The sequence below is a fragment of the Corvus kubaryi genome, unplaced genomic scaffold, assembly GCF_017639235.1.
Source record: "Corvus kubaryi isolate FWS band 111438036 unplaced genomic scaffold, C.kubaryi_AGA036_p1.0 138, whole genome shotgun sequence".
In the NCBI taxonomy this organism is placed as follows: Eukaryota; Metazoa; Chordata; class Aves; order Passeriformes; family Corvidae; genus Corvus; species Corvus kubaryi.
The window spans coordinates 8,791,194-8,804,289 of NW_024580672.1; positions in this window are offsets into that span (position 1 = coordinate 8,791,194).

Here is a 13,096-nt window from a genome sequence, read left to right on the forward strand (position 1 = left end):
CCCAGGACAAGCAGATTCCAAATCCAACTGCTGAATGAGGACACAAACCTCGGGCTGAAGGAAATTCCTCTGGTTTGTTATCTGTTGAGCCTTTCATCTGCATTTGCTCCAATCAAAATGGTTTCTAAGAATATCAAATGCAGCACTCAGAGCGCCTGCCACATAATTCAGAGCTGAGCGCCACAGCACAGGGAATTAGCCCTTCATTTCCATTTGTGGCCCTTAGATGAGAGAGTTGCTAATTCAGCAGTTCATTTCACAGAAAAATCTAATATCTGCCCCTTTTCAAATCAGGTGGGGAGATGAAAATTTAGGGTTGGCAGATCAAGCAGACAGACTGCAGGCAGAGAGACTGCACACAGAGTCAGGATGTTCTCTGCCATGATCCTATTTATGAACAGTGAACATGAATTCCTCCTTCTGTCAGTAGAGGAGAAATACATGAAACAGTGACAATATCTGAGGTCACAGCTGCAAATGCCTTTGAAGGTGAAATTGTTGGTGTGGAAAAACCTTTAGTACTGTCTTAATCAAATTTCACTGTAGGGCCAAACTGAAGAAATAAAAAAGGATGTAATTAAAAATTAAAGTCCAAAACTGTTCCTGAAAACTCCTACTCACCTTCTGCATAACCTTGAGGCTGTCTGAACTCTCTGGCGGACTAAGTTGCCTAAAGGTGCCTCTGCACAGACCCACGACTACCTTCTCTGGCAAAGCAGAGTAGGTCACTATAGAGTAGCTGCCTGAAGAGTACCAAAATCTAAAGAGCAAGTGCTTTTGTAGACCTGCATTGCACACTTTTGTTTCCCACCAGCAAGCCACCACCTTTACTCACAGTTCATAAGAAGAGCTTCAGTTACAATGACATATTAAAGAAAAAAGAAAAAAAAAAGATGACTGCAAGGACACAGAGGTGTGAATTCCATGTGACATTCCCACATGCTAAAGAAGGGCAAGATCTCAGGTGTGCTACTGTCCACACCACTTCCTCCTAGATAGTCCTGGTGAAGTTGCATTGCCAAATATAAAAGCATTAACTGCCCTCGACACTGGGCAGGTTCAGAATTCCCCAACCACCCAACAGGTATCCAACAGCCTATAAAGATGCACCTGACCTACCGGGTTTAAGAGATGATATTAGCTGCCCCTATGTGTACTACAGGTAAGTGAATGATGAGCCTGCCTTGAGGATCAGGAGGTCTAGTGACCTGCTGTTATTTCTCAAAAACTTGCAATTACTAGGAATGCTTGGTAGTGAACTAGAAGGCAAATTAGAATAGTCTACCATGATGATACCAACAGAGTATCTAAACCTGCACCACTCCCATGACAGAAGTATTTTCACTGATTACAGAGGACATTCTCACAGTCCCAAATCTTCTGAGGGAAAACACACAGACCACAATTTCTGTGTTGCACCTGTGGAATAATTAGTGACACTTGCTATGTTTAAAGCACCTTGTACAGGAGAAGTGGGGTGAAACAAATTGTATATACTCTACCCATACTTAAATGTGCCCTCCTATGATTACATCAGGTCACTCTGTTTATTAAAACATTGGGGGGGCGGGGGGGGGGCGATGTCCTTTAGCTTTTAAAACAAAGAAATTAAAGGCCAGTGTAATTGCAACAGTGACTGTCTTTGCAGGTCACAGCCTGGCACCAATCAGTGAGAAGAAATTTCTGACTGCACTTATTTCCCACACCTGTGCCACCAGGGCTGACTTAATCTAATCAGTGCATGTCCAGTTGCTTTGTCTTCTGCTGCTGATCATGGTTAAGAAGTTTCCACTCCACAGATACTTAATCCTATGTCTCTGCCAGAGTTCCACCTATCTCAGCTCTTATCTGTCTAATTACTACAGAATGCAATCTGACTCTACAAAAAACTCAAGCTGGAAAAAAAAATTAATAAAGTAAATTAGCTGGTAGAACTAACATGACAAGAACTTCTGGAGAAATAAAGGTCATAAAATGCAGTTACTCTGCATTTTAAGTTCTCTCAAGCAACTTAATTTGCCCCTCTCACTGTGCCCTAAGACCAACGGCGCTTCAGAAGAGCAGAATTTTACGGCAGGGTTTGTATGTTGCCCTGCTCTTTATGCTGACTGGACTCTCAGGTGCTGCTGTGATAAAAATAATAGAAAACAAAATAAAAAAAAGGAATGGAAAATTTATATAATTCTTCAAAGGAAAGCCTATTTTGATCTGTTTGCTTTACAGCCTAAATATTACCACACTGTCAAGCTTGTCTCCCTCAAGGCACTTGATGGTTAAGTTTTGTAAGTAATCACAAGTATTTGCTTAGGACAGGGAGTTCTTTAATTTTTACTAAAGCTCTTCCAGGCTTTAGGTGCTAGTGAGACATGCAGGTATCAAGCTAATTTGATTTCCAGCCAAACAATTTGACCACTCACACTGCAGGTTCTTCAGACTCAGCCACAATTCTGAAAGCATCTTGAACATTTAGAATGTTTGCAAAAATTTCCAGTCTCCTCCCTTCCAAGAGAATACTCATCAGCAGATAGGGAAGAGCAGTAAAGATTCCTCTTTCTCAGGCCAGACTATAACTTCCCATTCAAAGTCTGTACTGCTAATTGTCTTTGAAAGTATTTATGTTTCATCAGTGTCTAAAGGCCCCAAAGCAAAGCAGAGCTTTGTTAGGCCTGGCATTATATAAGGCAGAGAGTGCGAGATTCTGTCCTGAAGTGCTTTCAGTCTAAGTACGAAAAACAAAATGAGCACATAAAAATAACAGGAGGACTGAAAATAAATTACTTGTCTGAGATCTTACAGCCAGTCAGGAATGCACTGGTCTTACTTATAATTCTCAATACAGTCAGTCTTTTTTTCAAAAGAAAAAACTAATTAATGTGATGATCTCTTTCTGCCTCCATCTCCATTGTAGAAAACACATATTGGTATCATGTAATTTCTATACTTGACAACTACAAGCATATAAGGAGCTTTAATTGCTGGTTCTTTCTCACTGTGTAAAGAACTGAGGTTGAAAGTCTGACCCCTGCTTGAAAGGATTGTGTTGGGTAGAGAGGTTATGAAGATTGCACATTTAACTGGCTCTCTATCCCCAGGACTGGATTTTATTAGGTCAGTGTTTCAAAGACATGTCTGTGATGTCCAATAAGGACTATGGCAGCATTCAAACAAAACTTGTAGTCAGAAGAGCATAATACAAGAGGCTTCTTCTCAGAAATATCCCACTACATACACACTCATTTCCAAATGAGACTGAATTAGTCAAACCCCATTCAATGCCCTTAGGTTAACTCTACAAACGCCTTTGGATTGCAAATCAGATTGGCAGAAGCTGGAAGAAAAGGTTTGCTCAGATATAAGAACAACTCAGGCATCCAAGTTCACAACAGTTATGACTCAGTCTGGCTCAGTTTCTGTTAGGCAGGTTAAAATGCATTGTTTGTACCAAATAAAGCATAAATAACAGCACTGTCTCTTGCACCTCACTGCTGCTGGAGCTGTAGGACACAATGACCCCACCCCTGACACTCACACAAACTTCACCTTCAGCTTCCTGCTCGTAGATTTTTTCATGGGACAAGGCTGGGCTCACCCTCAGTGATGCAGGGGACTCTTCAGGCAGCTCTGAGTCTCTTTATCTTGCCAAGTCCTAGAGTCAATACGGTGAGATTGTTTCTACTCTTCAAGTTGGTCTGATCCAAGCACTCATTTTCAGAAATGATAACAAAGTGGTGCTCTCATTAACACATTTGATGAATTACTTTAAAGGATTCAACCCCGACCCTTGCATTAACCTTTTTGCTCAGCTTTATTCTTGGAAGAAGAGCTAACAAGGCTGAATTCTTCATGTTCTAAGAGTGCATTATCATTCCTTTGGCCCACTGGGCAGGATGCTGTCATCTTTTTGAAACAACAGGGATATTCTTGATTTACACTGAAAAGAAGATTAATAGAAAATTGTGTGATGTGATGTAATTTGGGGGAAACAAAATCCCTTCTCTTTGTTTTTTTTCTGTATCCCCTAGAGAATCAAGAGAATGTTTTTCAAGTAGCTGTAGGTAAGTAGCAATTACATTACCAGGACGTTTTTTGCACTTTAGCCAAAGGTAGTTTTGCTTTAACGTGCATAAAATGAACAGTCTGTGATGCAGAGACACAACTATAGTCTCTCTTCCACAGGGAAGCACATAAAATCCAGACTACAGTGAGCAGCCTGATATCCTTACACACTCACATTCTTTACTCCCTATGATACTTCAGATTGCGCTGCATCGTGGAAAAGTTTCAGGGTGAAAGGAATTCCACACAAATCCACTGATATCCTAGTGGGCTGCAGGCTTTTACACTAACATCACTGAACAACCACTCTAGTCCATAAAATGGAAATAGGACTGGCACTGCCATTTCCCCCTGGTGTTCCAGCTGTGCTCTAAAAGAAAAGGACAGCAGCTGGTATTTGTGCTCTGTTATGCAACTAGGATGAGGAACACTTATTTTGGAATCCAGCTTTTGTTTAGGCATGACAAAAATACCAAACTGCTCAGGAGTTGCAGGCATATGAGAAAGCTGAAATTAAATGCATAGAAACACCAAACTTGTCATAGTGAGGAACCTCTGCTGGCACTTCCTAAGGTGAGGTCACAGGTTTGGACCTTTGGCCTCATTTCTAGCCAAAGGGCAAGACACAGACCTGGGAGTCTTGAACGTCATTGCTCCTGAGCATGTGTTCTCACTACCACAGTTAAATGAGAAGTATCTTGAATTAGAACTGAGTAACTCGGTTACCCACTTTAACTCCCAATGAACTCAAGTTTCTTTACTGTGGTTCCTTTCAGTTCAAGAAGCTGTGGACTTCAGGTACCACGGTGCTCCTGCACTGTGGGGTGTGTCCCACTGCCTGTGTGACTGTTCCTGGCGCTAGAGTAGGTAACTGGACTGTTGCTGCAGCGCTGCAGACCTGCCCTCCACTCCCCAGCCATACAGCAAGATGGCTGTTGTACCATCTAACACTGCAAAAAACTGCTTCAACTGCACCTCACCACACCTCCTCCCAGGACGTAAAGCCTCAGACTTTCTAGCTTCCAAAGTTTTGCTTTAACAGTATCCACCTACTTCATCTTTTTTTCCCCTACTTATGTTTCAGAAACTCAGGCGGCAAGAACACACCACTTACCATTACAGGATGTCTCCAGCAGTAACAAATGGACTACTTGGAAAACATAATTGCTAGGTTGGGGTTTTCAATACATCTCTGAAAACATAATCTCTTATAATTCGAGTCCTGACTATGCTACCACCTACTAACACACAGAAAGACTCACCAAAGTGGAACAGCTCTTTAGTCTCACCATGATTAACACCTGCCACAGGAGATGTAAATTCCCTAGCAGCTGTGAGCTAGAATTAGAACAAGGTTGAGGTTTTTGTGTTTAGGTTGTTTTTTTCTTCAAATGATGAGGAAAACTAAAGAGCTTTAAGAGACATGGAAGGCAACATTTTTTTCCACCTTTCTCTTTTCCCATTTCTCAAACACAAGAGATTTTTTTTCCCCTTTCAGAATTTGCTTTGGAAACTTTAAATGCTGATGGGGAAACTTGTTGCAAAAATTTTTAGAGCAATCTCCCTTCCTGTACTTCAAGTGCCCTACCAAATTTATTCTACCTTAGCTACCTGCATCACTAGGTACTTCCTAAAATACACTTTACAGTTCATGAAACATTTTCTGCACATCTCCAGAGAACTGGCTGATTACATGGTCCCAATGCCTTTTTGCAACTCAGCAACTAACCCGGATGAAATACCTTCTCTCCTGACATCATGTTTCCGAGCAGCCAGTGGTAATTCCACAAGAATTATCAGTCCTCCATGGGAAGCGAAGAGATAGGACTCAGCATTGCCAACTACCAAATATTTAGAGGAATGTTTCTTGCTCCTCTCACCCCCCTGTAAAGTAGAATCAACATGTATTACACAAGAACATTGAATTTCCAGATAGAATTCTAGTCCTCATAAGGCCAGGTAAAAGTTTGAAATGGTGATGCCTAACATTTTTGTTATTTTCTGAACTGCTTTACTTCAAAAGTAATGTCTGAATCTGGTGGACGTATGGGTTGGGACACGTGGAAATAGCAAAATTTTATGTCTATGACGTAAAGAAACTTGTATCCAGATTACAAAACACTATTCTAGTGGAAATCTTAAGGTATTGTTGTAGACAGACAGATCTGAATGCTTTTTGGTTACTTTGAATTCCTGTGAGTGCTGATACACAAAAGTTAATGATATACAAAGCAAGTATGCATATGAAGTCTCTCAGTATGCAAGAGATCTACTTCTGCCATTGTGTCCTCAGCTTCAAAATATCCTAATTAGCAACCAGTCCAATCTTTTAATGAGTCTGTTACATCACTGAACTCTGCAGCCACATGCTGTTCAGATTGCCTTTCCTATTTTAATGTGAGTTAAATTGGGGTTTAACTTTTACTCATCTCCTAACTTTCTCATCTGTGAATAATCCTCACAGCTCAGTGATTTGGCTGGTATTTGTTACCTGGGACATGCTGCTAAATTGCTACTACCTGTCCTAACAAGCCCTCTGACTGAGACAGCTGACAAACCTCTAAAAACAAAATGAAAGGGGAAAACAGCAACAAATTCTCCTCAACTTAATTGGGGGGTGTGAAAAAGGGGTTACCTCATCAGCCTTTGTAATTTTCAGGGATTAATTAAAGGATAATGTTTGCTGCAGAGGAGTTTATGAGGCAATAAATAGCTTTTGCGGCTGATTAAGTGCCAAAGCAAAGCTGATAAAGGCATCTAATAATTGCAAAAGCCATTTAGTGCCTTGAATACATATGTGCCACGGATGTAAGTCTTACTCTGTGACAGATCAGCAGCAGACTAACGAAACGGAGAGGAGCCCTCCTCGCCTTTAGAGACCTTGGGTGGGTAACTAGAGAAATCCGCAAGGTGTGCAACTCGACCCCAAATCCGGGCTGATCCTCACCTGGCAGGAATCCAAAAAGCCGCAGCTGAAGCCGTCGGTTTTGCTGCTCTGCAAACGCTCCAGCAGCGCAGAGCCACCTCCCCGGGCCCCACCTTGCCGGGGCCTGCACAAACCCCCAGCCGTGCTCGCCGTGCCCGCCTTGCTCCGGGGTCTGAGGCGAGAGTTGGTTTTTGGGCACACCACGGCAAACCCGGGAGGGGGATGAGATGGGAAGAGGGGGATGAAATGCAAAGAGGGGGCATTTGAAGGCGGCTTGCACTGGGCAGCGACGATCAGTGGGACCGCTGAGGGCGGGGGGCAGCCCATGCTGTGCCCAGCCCCGGCAGCCAGCGCGGCCTCACAGGCGCTGAGGTCCGTCCCTCCATCCCCTTCCCCCGTGAGTGCGGTGGCAGGAGCCCGAGGAGCAGGGAGGGACTCGTGTTTCTGAGGCCATTTCTTCTGTTATGACATTTGGAGTGTGAGGGATAGCAAGGGAACGAAGACAGGAAAGGGTTAGGCTGGGTATTAGGAAAAGGTTCTTCACCCAGGGGGTGGTTGGACACTGGAACACTTCGCCAGGGAAGTGGTCACAGCACCAACCCTGACAGAGTTCAAGAGCTGTTTGGACAGTGCTTTCAGGAACGTGGTGACTCTTAGGGCAGTTGCAGGGCCAGGAGTTGGACTCAATGATCCATTTCAATTCAGGATATTCCATAGTTTCATGACTCTGTGAAGGCAGCACTGGCTGCTGCATCCTCAGGGCCGGTGTTGGGCCTTGCAGCTTGTGTGGAAGGGTTGTAGTTTCTCTCTCGGTTTCTGCACAGGTGCAAGAAACTGTTGGGCATTCATAGCCATCTGCCACTTTAACTTATTTGGACTTTGAGACTGGCTGGTTTGCTTTCTCCTTTGGGGTGGCACAGGAGGCTCCTGTGGTGGTGGTCAGAGCTACTTTTCCTGGGTAAGTAGGAAGGGGATGAAGCAGCACACACCAGGCTCCCAGGGGTAAGGCATTCTAATCTCTTCCACAGCAGTACTGCAGTGGCTTTGCCAGCTGTGACCACATCTATACTGGAGACAAAAATACTGCACAGTGGGAAACTGGAAGAAATAAACCAAACAGAGCTAGGGAAAACAGGCTGACAGCAAGTGCATCCCATGTCCCTTCCTCCTCCTTTGCTTTCCCTGCCCCTATACAGCCCATGTAAACTGTCATTGGCATTTTTTCACTCTCCTTGCTTTGTTTGCTGCCTTGCTCTTCAGCTGATAAATAATAGGCACAGCCAAAGAGTGATGCAACTTCTGTGAGAACACAGAGTTCTGCATTTTATAAACAATAATTAACTACTGCTGAGTATGCCGGCCCATGAGAAGCCTGAAATGCTGATCACATCTTGCAGCTCTCACCAGGGCAGCAAAGAAAACAGAAGTATCAGCTTTGAATTCTGCCACGTTGTCCTTTCCGGCTTGCAAATGAACTGATTATTAAACTGATATGATGCCTAAGTGGGTGAGCTTTAAATTAGTTGTAAACAGAGAGAGACACTGGTGGGCTGGCACCGACTGTTGGTTTTGTTATTGTGCACTATTCCTTCCTCTGCCATCTCTTGAAAACACATAATTTTGAATATGAGCATGGGCCGCATTTTGACTTTATGCCCAGAAGTGAGCTTTGTCCATTTATATAGGTATCCAAATGTGTCCAGATGAACATGAAATAGCACCTGAGTACCTATAGTTGACAAGATTGTTGTGGTTTGTGAGTGATGCTATTTGCAAACAGAGGCACCAAGAATGAACAGTTGCAAGTGTCCCAGAAGTGTTTCGTAATTTGGACTGTGTGGAGGCGAGGGCAGCATGGAGAAATAGATCAGAATACAGTGCAGCATTTTCCTAAAGGCACACTTGTTTTGGTAATGCAAAGTCAAAAGTCAATTTTGCTGTTAAGTGAGGCAGCTCTGATTCAGAAGAAAGGCAGGAATTGGAATGTGTCGTTCTCTGGGAGTTGATGTATTTTTAATGTCTTCCCTCTCCGACTACAGCAGAGATCATGACAAATTCAACTGACTTTTTTCAAGCTCTGTTCTTGCAAAAGCAGATTTTAACATCTGCGTTAGCTCTTCCCTTGGCTTACCATTACAGATTTCTACTTGGAGGCTTTATTTCTCAGATGCTGGGCTGTGATTGATAATTAAATCTCTGCAAGTGCAGTATGAGTCATGAGAAACAGGGTCAGAATACGTAAATGTGTATCTGGAGAGTGCAGTATTTACTTGGAGAGAGCTAACACAGAAAAGCAGCAAAAAGCACACAAGTTAAGCACACGATCCGCTTGGGCCGCTACCCGGAGCAGTATTCCTATTTTCTCAATGGAGCATCTAAGCACCCAGCCTGCATAAACTGTGAAATGTAATTACCCTGACATATGGGAAATCTCTGGCAGGCACAGCCTTGGCATGGATAGCACAGCATAGCCCTGCAAAGGCCCCTGGAACTGGAGTGTATTGGAGACATGGCCAGCATGTTCCGATAGCTCAGCTATTTCTGAGCCTCTGACTGAACTGCAGAGTCGTTCAACTTACTGCATCCCTGGAGCAGTCATTTGGCAGGATGCAGTGTATCCTTCCTTTCTCCCCACTCCTGCAGCTTTTGCACCTGAGGCTGAATTTATGGGTTTCAAGTTTCTGCTGGCTAGATCAACTTCCTTCCCTCATCTGAAAAGGGAAATTGAGCAGTAAATGTTTTCCTTTAGCATGTGGAATTTTCCTCTTACAACTTAGCAAATCCTGGTCTAAATTTTACTTTAAAAGAAAACACTGAAGGTCATAATCTGTAAGAGTTTGTTTTTGTTGATTACTTGGTAAATTGTCAGAGATGCCCAACTCCCAAGTTAGCTATCCACATGACTGAGCTAAGAAAACAGAACAAGTCTTTACCATGTGACCTTTTTAATGTTTGATAGCCTTAAGGAAGGATAGATTGCCTAACAAATTTCCTAAACCCATGTGTGATGGTTTGTGCAGATGCAAGGCTGGTGGGTACAACTTTACATCTTAAGTTGCAGTTTTGGATCCCAGTGTCTACATGTTAAGTTGCAGGTTTGGATCCCAGTGTCTACAGGAAGTTAATAAAAATTAACCTAATAAAAAATCTCAACCTTGGCAAAGGACAACTTTAAAATAAGAGTTTCCCTCTTGTCTTCTTGCATAGCTACTGCAGTATACACAGTGTAAGCATAGTGGATTTAGCTGTTGCCCAAGAAAAAAGATACAGAGGAGCTTGGCACAGGCATTCTACTCTTTATGTTAAAGGTACCCAACTGTTAAAAGAAAATTCGAGTTTTTGTTGTTATTGCATAAGGCTTATGAATGGAGAGGACTTGGCATTATGAGCACCATGCCTGCTCCAACCAATGGAGCTCATCTCAGGGTTCATACCAGCAGAGCTCTGCCTGTGCACACAGAGCAGATGAAGAAGAGCAGCTCCTGTTTGAGTGACACCCAAGATCACTGAATTATATCAGTGTGAAGTTAGAGCTCTCTTATTCTGCTCCTATGTGGTCCTCCCAGGAGGGGAGTGGCATTCCTGTACTGGAGAGGGCAGTGCTGTCAGTCTCACCAAAGGAAGCTTTCCCTTGCTGGGCAGAATCCCTGATTCTGGTCTGGCTGCCAGAGCATCAACTAAATCGTGATTCCTGAACATAAAAATAGACAGTGTAACTGAACAGATGCCTCCAAACCTGCTGTAGAGGAGAATACTGGAGAACTAGTGGAGCCACTAGAAGGTAAACAGCCAACTGAAAGGGTTTCTGACACAAATTCAAAGGCCATGTCTTTTAATAGACCACTGAAAGAATTTAGATGGATTATCATCTCTATAAAATACTTATATTCAGAGAACTGTCCTTGAAAATAACTAACTTAAATGTGATTTAAAAGGTGAAAAAATTTTTACTCTAAAGCATCTCTCTGCCTGGTTTAAAGAAAGAACTCCATCTTCCAAGCTTTTGATTACAAAGCAACTTAGCACAAGTCAGTTACTGCTGTGGCCCTTAAAAGCTTTAAAGCTTGCCCTATGCCAAAGCTCTGTTAACACTGCACACCAAGCTAGATTTAACACTACGTTATTTACCATTTGTAAGCAAGTTAATAAAAGCTTTGGTATGTGAATATGTTTTCATCTTAGAAGTTTTCCATAGTTTCTAACATGGCTTAAAAGTTGCCCTACTTCTGCTTAATTAGAAAGATGTGTTCTTTGCCTTACAATCTGCACAACTATGAGGTAGTAGGAAAGGTAATGGTAAATGTAAGCATTTGTCTTTAAATCTGGCAATCTTAATCTAAAAGATAAGATTTGTAAAGATAATGAACTAAAGCAACAGACTCAACTTGAACTGAGTTAAACTAAAGCACTATGTATACCTTGGATATTCAGAGTAATTTTGCTTTCAGCAAGCTTGTAAAAAAAAAAAAACAAACTTCCAAAAGGATTAGGGAGAAGGATAAAAAAAAACAACCTAGAAACCTGCAATAGTCGTAAGTAAATTTGCAGAAAGCAAGCAGCTTCCTGCCTAAATGGATTCCAAAGATAACATGCATGGAGAAAGACAGACTTGTTAGATTGAATTCTTAGTTAAACCAAGTACAACAGAAGATGGCAGAAGATGTGTTTATGCAGACCTGGTGCATGTTTGCAGAAGGTAGTTCTCCATTTAGTTTTAAGTAGAATTTCAAGCAGTCCTTAAGTTTGGTTGAAAAGCAGCATTATGTGTACAGTTGTTTCAAAGTCGTTCTTTCCAGCCCAGAATGTGGTCACCAGTAAGAGGTACTTAGTTTTCACAGGTCAGCAGCCTCTGAATCAGGAACTACATTCATTTGGCATCTGTCTTTGGTGACTATTAGTGTTTTTTTGATGCTGTTAAATGATGAGAGACAAGTTTAATTCAGTGCAAATTACACACAATGCATCAAGCCTTGAGTATGAGGCAGTGGAGCAGGTTGCCCAGAGAAGTTACGCCTGCTGAATCCCTGGATGTGTTCAAGGCCAGGCTGAACAGATCTTGGAGCAATCTGGTGTCCCTGCCCATGGAAGGGCTTTGGAACTGGATGATCTTTAGGGTCGCTTCCAGCCCAAAGCATTCTGAGTCTCTGCGTGGCTCTACTCAGTTCATGTTTCTTTGGGCCTCCAGTGACTCCACTTGCAGTCAGTCAAGGCTTAGGCTGTATCCCCATGAGCACTTAACAACCTGCACTAGGGGCAGAGCTGGAGAGCAGAATGATTGGTGCTAAGAATCTCTCACATACTTGAAGGTTTCATTTCAGCCTAGAAATAAAGAAACTTTTCTGTTCCAGCCCAGACCTGGGTCTGGTCCAGCTAAACCATCACAGAGATCAAATGCAGTTAGAGGCACTTCACGAGCTAGCTATTTCTTGCTGGAGTTTTGCTATAAATGAATCCAGTTTGTGCACTGAGGACACTGCACAAGCAAGTCAGATCATGGCAAATGCTCTGCTAGTTTGAAAAGCATAGAAGAGCTCTTCATTAAATATTAAGGTAACAAACCCCCATTTTTTATATACTTGGTGCAGCACTCCTGTTGGTTTACATTTCAAAGCATTAATTCACAGAACACTTAAGAGCAGTCAGTACATATAATCTTGAAAAAATTATTCTAAGTTCTGCCTTCCCCTGTTTTCCAGGTGCAAGAGTCTTCTTGATGTGATATCCAAGAGAGCCATTGCTAAAATTATTATGGTTGCATAGCAACCTCAGTGTGATAAATAACTGGTTTAAAACAGTCCTATGCTGTCTATTTCTTTTCCAACAGGACCCAAACAGTTTCTTACCACTGCACCTAATAAAACTTTTGAAGAAAAACATATGCAGTTTTTATGACTAAAGAAGTTTCTTTATTCAAATATCTCATTATTTCTAGGCACTATCACCAAATTACTGCACCAAGTTATCTTCAAGTACGCATTATTCCAGCACTGTAACTTCTCTGCAAACACCACCACGCCCCATCTTGTCTCCCCTGCTTGGATCATCAGCTGAAAGCACAACAGAAATAGTCTGAAGGTAGAAATTAACCAATATAATACTCATAATCCAGCTGTA